This window comes from Lucilia sericata, unplaced genomic scaffold, assembly GCF_015586225.1.
Source record: "Lucilia sericata isolate MDLA Ls3-8-SP2 unplaced genomic scaffold, ASM1558622v1 Contig001345F_arrow, whole genome shotgun sequence".
Lineage (NCBI taxonomy): Eukaryota > Metazoa > Arthropoda > Insecta > Diptera > Calliphoridae > Lucilia > Lucilia sericata.
The window spans coordinates 40,137-52,342 of NW_023995289.1; the positions used below are offsets into that span (position 1 = coordinate 40,137).

General features: G+C 31.5%; 1 protein-coding gene across 1 annotated transcript in view; it reads right to left on the bottom strand.

Annotated features, from left to right (window-relative positions):
• Window positions 1–12,206, bottom strand: part of LOC119611046 (developmental protein eyes absent-like) — a 71,645-nt gene that overhangs the window by 35,024 nt on the left and 24,415 nt on the right.

Below are 12,206 nucleotides of genomic sequence, written 5' to 3' on the forward strand. Positions count from 1 at the left end.
AACATTTAATTGTTTTGTTTAAAACCCAAAAACTATACCTACCGTTTGTTTCTTTTATTTGTGGAACAAAAAAAAATTTTATAAATTTTTTTTCTTTAAATACCAAAACACATGTAAACATTTTTTGTAATTTGAAACCTTTTGTATGTGTTGACCAATTTATATTGATAGATAAAAATTAAACAAAATAAAAATCATAAATAAAATAAAATAAAATACACAAAAATAACAAACAAATAATACCTCAAAACAAAGAAGTTTTTGAGGAAAAAATAAAAAAAATTGTGTGTAAATTTATTTTTGCAAAAAAACAGAAAAACAGTAATCTATAGTTTATGGAAATTTGAAACTCAATTTTTAAACATTAATACACACAACACGCAATGTAAACTTTTTTTCACATAAAGTTGAGTGAAAATATAACTTTGAAAGCAATAAAATAATAAAAATATAAAAAAGAATATATAAACAATTTAAATAAATATTGTTTTTAAAGTTCCCAGGAAATTTTTTACTCATTTTGTCTTTTAAATTTTTATTAATATGATTTTGTTTTATGAGAAAACTTTATTGAAAAGTTTGAACTAATAAAAATTATATCTAAACTAAAGTTAAGATTAAAAACTAGACTACAATCCAGAGAGTAGGATAGACACTAAATAAGACCTTAGTCAAGTCTGTAAACTAGACAATAGACAAGAATGTAGAACGGACTATAGCCCAGACTATGGGAATAGGCTAGACTCGACAGACAATAGACTTATATATAGTCCAAACTATAGTCATTAAAGACTAGACTATATACTACACTATAGACCAGACTATAGACTAGACTACAGTTCAGACTAAAGACTAGACAATAGACTAGACTATAGTCCAGACTATAGATTAAACTATAATTCAGACCATTAACTAGACTATAGTCCAGACTATAGACTAGACAATAGTATATTCCATAATAGACAATAGTCTATTTCATATCCTAGCCTAGACTATAGTCCAGACTAAAGACTAGAATATAGTCCAGACTATAGACTAGACAATAGTCCAGACTATAGACTAGACTATAGTCCAGACTATAGACTAGACTATAGTCCAGATTATAGACTAGACTATAGTCCAGATTATAGACTAGACTATAGTCCAGACTATAGACTAGACTACAGTCCAGACTAGACTAGTCCAGTCTATAGACTAGAATATAGTCCAGACTATAGACTATACTATAGTCCAGACTATAGATTAGACTATAGTCCAGACTATAGCCTAGACTATAGTCCAGACTATAGCCTAGACTACAGTCCAGATTATAAACTAGACTATAGTCCAGACTATAGACTAGACTACAGTCCAGACTAGATATAGACAAGACTATAGTCAAGATTTCAGACTAGACAGTAATCTTGATTATGGTGTAGTCTATAGTCTAGATTGTAGTCTAGTTTATAGTCTCGATAATAATCTTGTACATAGTCTAGTCTATTGCCCGGATAATATTCTAGTCTATTCTAGTCTAGACTAGACTTTAGTCCAGACTATAGCCTGGACTATAGTCTAGTCTATAGTCTGGACTAAAGTCTAGTCTACAGTCTGGAGTATAGTCTAGTCTATAGTCTGGACTGTAGTCTGGCCTATAGTCTGGATGATAGTCTAGTCTATAGTCTGGACTACAGTCTAGTCTATAGTCTAGGCTAGCCTATAGTCTAGTCTATAGCCTAGTTTATAGTCTCGATAATAATCTTGTATATAGTCTAGTCTATTGCCCGGCTAATATTCTAGTCTATTCTAGCCTATACTAGACTTAAGTCCAGACTATAGACTAGACTATAGTCCAGACTATAGACTAGACTATAGTCGAGACTATAGACTAGACTATAGTCCAGACTAAAGACTAGACTATAGCCTAGTCTATAGCCTGGCCTATAGTCTAGTCTATAGTCTAGACTAAAGTCTATTCCACTGTAGTTTAGTCTATAGTCTGTACCATTGTCTAGGCTATAGTCTTTACTATAGTCTGGTCTATAGTCTGGACTTTAGTCTAGTCTAGTATAGTCTATAGTCTGGACTATAGTCAAGTCTATAGTCTATGGTCTATAGTCTATTCTGGACAATAGTCAAATCTATAGTCTGGACTATGGTCAAGTCTATAGTCTGGACTATTGTAAAGTCTATAGTCTGATATATAGTCAAGTCTATAGTCTGGTCTGTAGTCAAGTCTATAGTATAGACTATAGTCTAGTCTATAGTCTGGACGATAGTCTATTCTCTGGACTATAGTCTAGTCTAGACTAGGGTCTAGCCTATTTTCTAAACTATAGTCAATTCTATAGTCTAGACTAGAACCTAGCCTTAATGCTATAGCCTATAGTGTGGACTATAGTCAAGTCTATAATCTGGACTATAGTCTAGTCTATAGTAGACTATATTCTGGTCAATAGTCTATAGTCTAGTCTGTAGTCTAGACTATAGTCTATACAATAGTCTATTCCATAATATGGACTATGGTCTAGTCTATAGTCTGAACTGCATTCTCTACTATTGTCTAGTCTATATTCATGTCTATAGTATGGACTATAGTCAAGTCTATAGTCTGGACTATAGTCAAGTCTATAGTCTGATCTATAGTATAATTATAGTCTGGTCTATACTCATGTCTATAGTGTAGACTATAGTCTGGACAATAGTCTATAGTCTAGACTAAAGTCTGGACAATAGTCTATTCCATAATCTGGACTATAGTCTGAACTGCAGTATGTACTATTGTCTAGTCTATAACTGATTTTTTCACCAACATGAAATACCTTTTACTAATTAACAGTTTATATAGATATTATGATTTCTAATTTAAATCTTTGCTAAGAACAGGGTGTTGATTTAGTAAATTTCCTTACCAAATACATAAAAACCCAAACATACGGATTAGTTACACTATAATGAGGCAACCAAAATTCTTCAGCCTCCTCCCCTTCTATTACAGCTGTAATGCGTTATTGTAGGCTTATAAAGCCTTCGCTTTATAAACATGAAATGGGGTGCACTCAAGTGCAATTATTTAATTTCAACTTTTTGAACGATAAGCCAAAAATAACAATGTTATTAAAACGAAACACTAATTTAATTAAAGAGTACCAGGTTAAAATAACAAACATAAGAACTTAAATCTAAAATATGTTCTATGGGAATAGCCACCCCTTTTTTTCTTTCCACAAACAAATGTTTCCTTTTTGCCCTTGGCTGGGGTGGTGAGCAGGAGAAGACATGAAACACGTGTTTAATTTTTAGAAGCTTTTCTAAAGCTATTTGTTGGTTGATGTTGTTGTTGCTTTTGGCATTTCTACTTGAAGTCTTCTTCATTATTTGAAATTTTTTTCTTTCGTTGCCATTGAGATCGTAAACAATTTTCGTAAACATTATTTTTTGACATTTACTCAAACTGACAGTTTTGTATTGTTTGTTGCCTTTCTTCGTTAGCAGTGACACACGTATTTATTCGGATGCTGCACCTAGTGGGTGGTAATTTTTGTTTAACTGGAAATATAAACTTAACACGTGTAAGTTATACAAAGTTGCCAAGGTAATCGAGAGCGGGATTGTGTGTGTGTATCTTAAGTTAAATGAAGGTAAAATGTTATTTGTTAATTTGTGGGAATATTAAAGGTTTCAAATAATTAGGAAACATGGAATAAAATGTAGTCTTGTATACTTTCTAGTCTATAGTGTAGGCTACACTGTAGTCTATAGTCTAGTCTATAGTCTAGTCTATAGTCTAGTCTATAGTCTAGTCTATAGTCTAGTCTATAGTCTAGTCTATAGTCTAGTCTATAGCCTAGTCTATAGTCTAGTCTATAGTCTAGTCTATAGTCTAGTCTATAGTCTAGTCTATAGTCTAGTCTATAGTCTAGTCTATAATCTAGTCTATAGTCTAGTCTATAGTCTAGTCTATAGTCTAGTCTATAGTCTAGTCTATAGTCTAGCCTATAGTCTAGTCTATAGTCTAGTCTATAGTCTAGTCTATAGTCTAGTCTATAGTCTAGTCTATAGTCTAGTCTATAGTCTAGTCTATAGTCTAGTCTATAGTCTAGTCTATAGTCTAGTCTATAGTCTAGTCTATAGTCTAGTCTATAGTCTATAGTCTAGTCTATAGTCTAGTCTATAGTCTAGTCTATAGTCTAGTCTATAGTCTAGTCTATAGTCTAGTCTATAGTCTAGTCTATAGTCTAGTCTATAGTCTAGTCTATAGTCTAGTCTATAGTCTAGTCTATAGTCTAGTCTATAGTCTAGTCTATAGTCTAGTCTATAGTCTAGTCTATAGTCTAGTCTATAGTCTAGTCTATAGTCTAGTCTATACTCTAGTCTATAGTCTAGTCTATAGTATAATCTATAGTCTTGTCTATAGTCTTGTCTATAGTCTAGTCTATAGTCTAGTCTATAGTCTAGCCTACAGTCTAGTCTATAGTCTAGTCTATAGTCTAGTCTATAGTCTAGTCTATAGTCTAGTCTATAGTCTGGTCTATAGTCTAGTCTTATAGTCTAGTCTAGAGTCTAGTCTATAGTCTAGTCTATAGTCTAGTCTATAGTCTAGTCTATTTCTAGTCTATAGACTAGTCTATAGTCTAGTCTATAGTCTAGTCTATAGTCTAGTCTATAGTCTAGTCTATAGTCTAGTCTATAGTCTAGTCTATAGTCTAGTCTATAGTCTAGTCTATAGTCTAGTCTATAGTCTAGTCTATAGTCTAGTCTATAGTCTAGTCTATAGTCTAGTCTATAGTCTAGTCTATAGTCTAGTCTATAGTCTAGTCTATAGTCTAGTCTATAGTCTAGTCTATAGTCTAGTCTATAGTCTAGTCTATAGTCTAGTCTATAGTCTAGTCTATAGTCTAGTCTATAGTCTAGTCTATAGTCTAGTCTATAGTCTAGTCTATAGTCTAGTCTATAGTCTAGTCTATAGTCTAGTCTATAGTCTAGTCTATAGTATAGTCTATAGTCTAGTCTATAGTCTAGTCTATAGTCTAGTCTATAGTCTAGTCTATAGTCTAGTCTATAGTCTAGTCTATAGTCTAGTCTATAGTCTAGTCTATAGTCTAGTCTATAGTCTAGTCTATAGTCTAGTCTATAGTCTAGTCTAGTCTATAGTCTAGTCTATAGTCTAGTCTATAGTCTAGTCTATAGTCTAGTCTATAGTCTAGTCTATAGTCTAGTCTATAGTCTAGTCCATAGGCTAGTCTATAGTCTAGTCTATAGTCTTGTCTATAGTCTAGTCCATAGGCTAGTCTATAGTCTAGTCTATAGTCTAGTCTATTGTCTAGTCTATAGTCTAGTCTATAGTCTAGTCTATAGTCTAGTCTATAGTATAATCTATAGTCTAGTCTATAGTCTAGTCTATAGTCTAGTCTATAGTCTAGTCTATAGTCTAGCCTACAGTCTAGTCTATAGTCTAGTCTATAGTCTAATCTATAGTCTAGTCTATAGTCTAGTCTATAGTCTAGTCTATAGTCTAGTCTATAGTCTAGTCTATAGTCTAGTCTATAGTCTATTCTATAGTCTAGTTATTCGTCTAGTCTATAGTATAGTCTATAGTCTAGTCTTTAGTCAAGTATATAGTTTAGTCTATTCTAATCTATAGTCCATTTTATAGTCCAAAAAATCATTTAAAGAAATTTTATCTCTGTAGTTAATGAGTTTAGTTTAAAAACCAAATTACTATTGAAAATGATTGACAGCTCCCCCAGGCATACGAGAAACGAAATGAAGATTATGCATGACAATAATCAATAGCGACACTTTTACTTACTACTTAGTATTGTTGTAGTTGTTATTGCAATATTCTGCATATTAAGCCGGAAATGTAGCGCGTTACCTTCAATGAAGTGCAACGCTAACCAACAGCGGCATTCACTCACTTTAGAAACAGATTGAAATTGTATTTTTATTCATATGGAGGAGCATGTGTCAAATGTCTTACAAATGACAAGTGTAGAGAAAAAGCAAAAACAAGAATTAAAACATCTAAAAACAGCGCCAAATGTCAAAAGAGTTGTCAGCATGACCTACACCTTATTTTTGTTTAGAAAAAGGGGGAAAAATTAAAAATTGTGAAAGGAGAGAGTTTGAAAGAAAATTTAAATTGAAAGTGTGGCTGCTTTATTTGTGTAGCTGCTGTTTTAAAGAAGATTTTCAGGAAACTGTCAAACCTATTAATAATTTTACAAATGCGGTTTTCTAATTTGTTTAGTGTATTTGTTTATAAGGAAAATTTGTTAAATTTCAAGGAATTTGTTATACTGTACTTTAATGTCAAATAAATTATGACATGTTTATAATGATACTTTTTTGATTTCTTTAAGTTTGTATGGATTTTTTTTTTTGGAATTTAGATTTATTTTTATATTTAACTCATTTGTTTTGTAAAAAAAAAGAAACAAAAAATAGTATTTTTAATTTTTTCATTAGAAAACTACATTGTAATTTTAACGCTTTAGCTGGCTGTCACATGTCATAAATACACAAAACACACACTTTGATGTGACAGTTGTCATTGTACGCCAAAGAACAATTGTAAAAATAAATATGCAGAGTGTTATACTTATTTTTAAACAAATCAAATTTTTGTTGTTCATTTGTATTAAATTCTATTTAATTGAATAGTTTGTATAGATTTGTAAATAAAATTCAAATAATACAAGGTCATTATTAGGTGCCGGATAAATTTGCTTAAAATTTTGAATGACATTAGTACTAAAGATAAATGACAGCTGGTCAAATTTTAGAAAATAGAGTTTATAGTTTTGAGATTTCTTTTCTATAGAAAACTGATCAACAGTCTTCTATTCTGTTGAAAACTGATCAACAGATTCCTAACAGATTTCTATAGACTAGACTATAGACTAGACTATAGACTAGACTATAGACTAGACTATAGACTAGACTATAGACTAGACTATAGACTAGACTATAGACTAGACTATAGACTAGATTATAGACTAGACTATAGACTAGACTATAGACTAGACTATAGACTAGACTATAGACTACACTATAGACTAGACTATAGACTAGACTATAGACTACACTATAGTCTAGATTATAGACTAGACTATAGTCTAGATTATAGACTAGACTATAGACTAGACTATAGACTAGACTATAGACTAGACTATAGACTAGACTATAGACTAGACTATACACTACACTATAGACTAGACTATAGACTAGACTATAGACTAGACTATAGACTAGACTATAGACTCGAATATAGACTAGACTATAGACTAGATATACACTACACTATAGACTAGACTATAGACTAGACTATAGACTAGACTATAGACTATAGACTAGACTATAGACTAGACTATAGACTAGACTATAGACTAGACTATAGACTATACTATAGACTATACTATAGACTATAGACTAGACTATAGACTAGACTATAGACTAGACTATAGACTAGACTATAGACTAGACTATAGACTAGACTATAGACTAGACTATAGACTAGACTATAGACTAGACTATAGACTAGACTATAGACTAGACTATAGACTAGACTATAGACTAGACTATAGACTAGACTATAGACTAGACTATAGACTAGACTATAGACTAGACTATAGACTAGACTATAGACTAGACTATAGACTAGACTATAGACTAGACTATAGACTAGACTATAGACTAGATATAGACTACTATAGACTAGACTATAGACTAGACTATAGACTAGACTATAGACTAGACTATAGACTAGACTATAGACTAGACTATAGATTGGATTATAGACTAGACTATAGACTAGACTATAGACTAGACTATAGACTAGATTATAGACTACTAGACTAGACTATAGACTAGACTATAGACTAGACTATAGACTAGACTATAGACTAGACTATAGACTAGACTATAGACTAGACTATAGACTAGACTATAGACTAGACTATAGACTAGACTATAGACTAGACTATAGACTAGACTATAGACTAGACTATAGACTAGACTATAGACTAGACTATAGACTAGACTATAGACTAGACTATAGACTAGACTATAGACTAGACTATAGACTAGACTATAGACTAGACTATAGACTAGACTATAGACTAGACTATAGACTAGACTATAGACTAGACTATAGACTAGACTATAGACTAGACTATAGACTAGACTATAGACTAGACTATAGACTAGACTATAGACTAGACTATAGACTAGACTATAGACTAGACTATAGACTAGACTATAGACTAGACTATAGACTAGACTATAGACTAGACTATAGACTAGACTATAGACTAGACTATAGACTAGACTATAGACTAGACTATAGACTAGACTATAGACTGGATTATAGACTAGACTATAGACTAGACTAGACTATAGACTGGACTATAGACTAGACTATAGACTAGACTATAGACTAGACTATAGACTAGACTATAGACTAGACTATAGACTAGACTATAGACTAGACTATAGACTAGAATATAGACTAGACTATAGACTAGACTGTAGACTAGACTATAGACTAGACTATAGACTAGACTATAGACTAGACTATAGACTAGACTATAGACTAGACTATAGACTAGACTATAGACTAGACTATAGACTAGACTATAGACTAGACTATAGACTAGACTATAGACTAGACTATAGACTAGACTATAGACTATACTATACTAGACTATAGACTAGACTATAGACTAGACTATAGACTAGACTATAGACTAGACTATAGACTAGACTATAGACTAGACTATAGACTAGACTATAGACTAGACTATAGACTAGACTATAGACCAGTTTTCTATTCTATAGAAAACTGGTCAAGAGTTTTTTTACTATAGATAACTGATCAAAAGTCTTTTATTCTATGGAAAACTGATCAAGGCTTTTCTATTCTATAGAAAACTGATCGAGGCTTTTCTATTCTATGAAAAACTGATCAACAATTTGCAGTGTTCTAAATTAAACTCATCAACAGTCATCTAATCTTTGGTCAACTGATCATCATTTCTCTCTTCTATAGCAAACTGATCAACAAACCTTTTTGCCCTATTTTAATTATTTAGGAAATCGATCAAAAAGTTCTATAATAAATTATCCAAAATTTGCCTATTGCATAAAAATTATCGATCAGTGTTCTACTTTTGAAAAATTTTCATTAATTTTCCTCCTTTATAAAAAATTTTTTATATTTTCTACATATTTTTCACTCAATACCTTCGTTTGTAACGCTAACAGTTAAAATTTTTCCATTTGCCAATAATTTTCTTTTAAAATTAAAACTAAAAACAAACTTCTGTCAGTTTCTTGTTCAAAAAAAATCATGTGCAACCATAAAAAGGTACGTTTAAGTAATTTGATACTTTTTTTTACAATTTTTATCAAAAAGAAACCTTTGAACAGTTTTGTTGTTTATAAAGGTATTTATTCAACTACATTTCTATGTCCTTTTGCAGGATATTTACACACACACAACAAAAACTGCAGTAAAAGTGCAATTTCCTCTATAAATAGTTGAAAAAAATGGCCTTGTTAATCTTTAGCAATAAATTTAAGGTTTCTCATAGCGAAAAAATAAACATATAATAAGGGTTCTTTAACAAACCTGGCCCCTATATACATATGTAGTTTTGAATGAAAAAAATGTCAAAGGTCATTAAAAATTAGATTTAAATTCTTAAGAAATTAAAAAAAAAGTTTCTTAAAATAATTTAAAAGATTGAAATAATTTATTTTTAAAACAAGTTTGTAATTACTAAAAGAAATCGCAAAAATAAGACTAGACTATAGACTAGACTATAGGCTAGACTATAAGCTAGACTATAGACTAAACTATAAACTAGACTATAGACTAGACTGTAAACTAGACTATAGACTAGAATCTAGACTACAGAATACACTATAGACTAGATTAGACTATAGCCTAGCCTATAAGCTAGACTATAGACAAGACTATAGACTGGACTCTAGACTGGACTATAGACTAGACTATAGACTAGACTATAAACTACACTATAGACTAGACTATAGACTAGACTATAGACTAGACTATAAACTATACTATAGACTAGACTATAGACTAGACTATAAACTACACTATAAACTATACTATAGACTAGACTATAAACTACACTATAAACTACACTATAAACTAGACTATAGACTAGCCTATAGACTAGACTATAAACTAGACTATAGACTAGACTATAGACTAGCCTATAGACTAGACTATAGACTAGCCTATAGACTAGCCTATAGACTAGACTATAGACTAGACTATAGACTAGACTATAGACTAGCCTATAGACTAGACTATAGACTATACTATAGACTATACTATAGACCAGACTATAGAATAGACTATAGACTAGACTATAGACTAGACTATAGACTAGACTATAGACTAGACTATAGACTAGACTATAGACTAGACTATAGACTAGACTATAGACTAGACTATAGACTAGACTATAGACTAGACTATAGACTAGACTATAGACTAGACTATAGACTAGACTATAGACTAGACTATAGACTAGACTATAGACAAGACTATGGACTAGACTATAGACTAGACTATAGACTAGACTATAGACTAGACTATAGACTATACTATAGACTAGACTATAGACTAGACTATAGACTAGACTATAGACTAGACTATAGACTAGACTATAGACTAGACTATAGACTAGACTATAGACTAGACTATAGACTAGACTATAGACTAGACTATAGACTAGACTATAGACTAGACTATAGACTAGACTATAGACTAGACTATAGACTAGACTATAGACTAGACTATAGACTAGACTATAGACTAGACTATAGACTAGACTATAGACTAGACTATAGACTAGACTATAGACTAGACTATAGACTAGACTATAGACTAGACTATAGACTAGACTATAGACTAGACTATAGACTAGACATAGACTAGACTATAGACTAGACTATAGACTAGACTATAGACTAGACTATAGACTAGACTATAGACTAGACTATAGACTAGACTATAGACTACTATAGACTAGACTATAGACTAGACTATAGACTAGACTATAGACTAGACTATAGACTAGACTATAGACTAGACTATAGACTAGACTATAGACTAGACTATAGACTAGACTATAGACTAGACTATAGACTAGACTATAGACTAGACTATAGACTAGACTATAGACTAGACTATAGACTAGACTATAGACTAGACTATAGACTAGACTATAGACTAGACTATAGACTAGACTATAGACTAGACTATAGACTAGACTTAGACTAGACTATAGACACTAGAGACTAGACTATAGACTAGACTATAGACTAGACTATAGACTAGACTATAGACTAGACTATAGACTAGACTATAGACTAGACTATAGACTAGACTATAGACTAGACTATAGACTAGACTATAGACTAGACTATAGACTAGACTATAGACTAGATATGACTAGACTATTGACTAGACTATACTAGACTATAGACTAGACTATAGACTAGACTATAGACTAGACTATAGACTAGACTATAGACTAGACTATAGACTAGACTATAGACTAGACTATAGACTAGACTATAGACTAGACTATAGACTAGACTATAGACTAGACTATAGACTAGACTATAGACTAGACTATAGACTAGACTATAGACTAGACTATAGACTAGACTATAGACTAGACTATAGACTAGACTATAGACTAGACTATAGACTAGACTATAGACTAGACTATAGACTAGACTATAGACTAGACTATAGACTAGACTATAGACTAGACTATAGACTAGACTATAGACTAGACTATAGACTAGACTATAGACTAGACTATAGACTATAGACTAGACTATAGACTAGACTATAGACTAGACTATAGACTAGACTATAGACTAGACTATAGACTAGACTATAGACTAGACTATAGACTAGACTATAGACTAGACTATAGACTAGACTATAGACTAGACTATAGACTAGACTATAGACTAGACTATAGACTAGACTATAGACTAGACTATAGACTAGACTATAGACTAGACTATAGACTAGACTATAGACTAGACTATAGACTAGACTATAATAATAGACTAGAATATAGACTAGTCTATAGACTAGACTATAGACTAGAATGTAGTCTAGACTATTGACTAGACTATGGAATATTCCATAGATTAAACTATAGACTAGT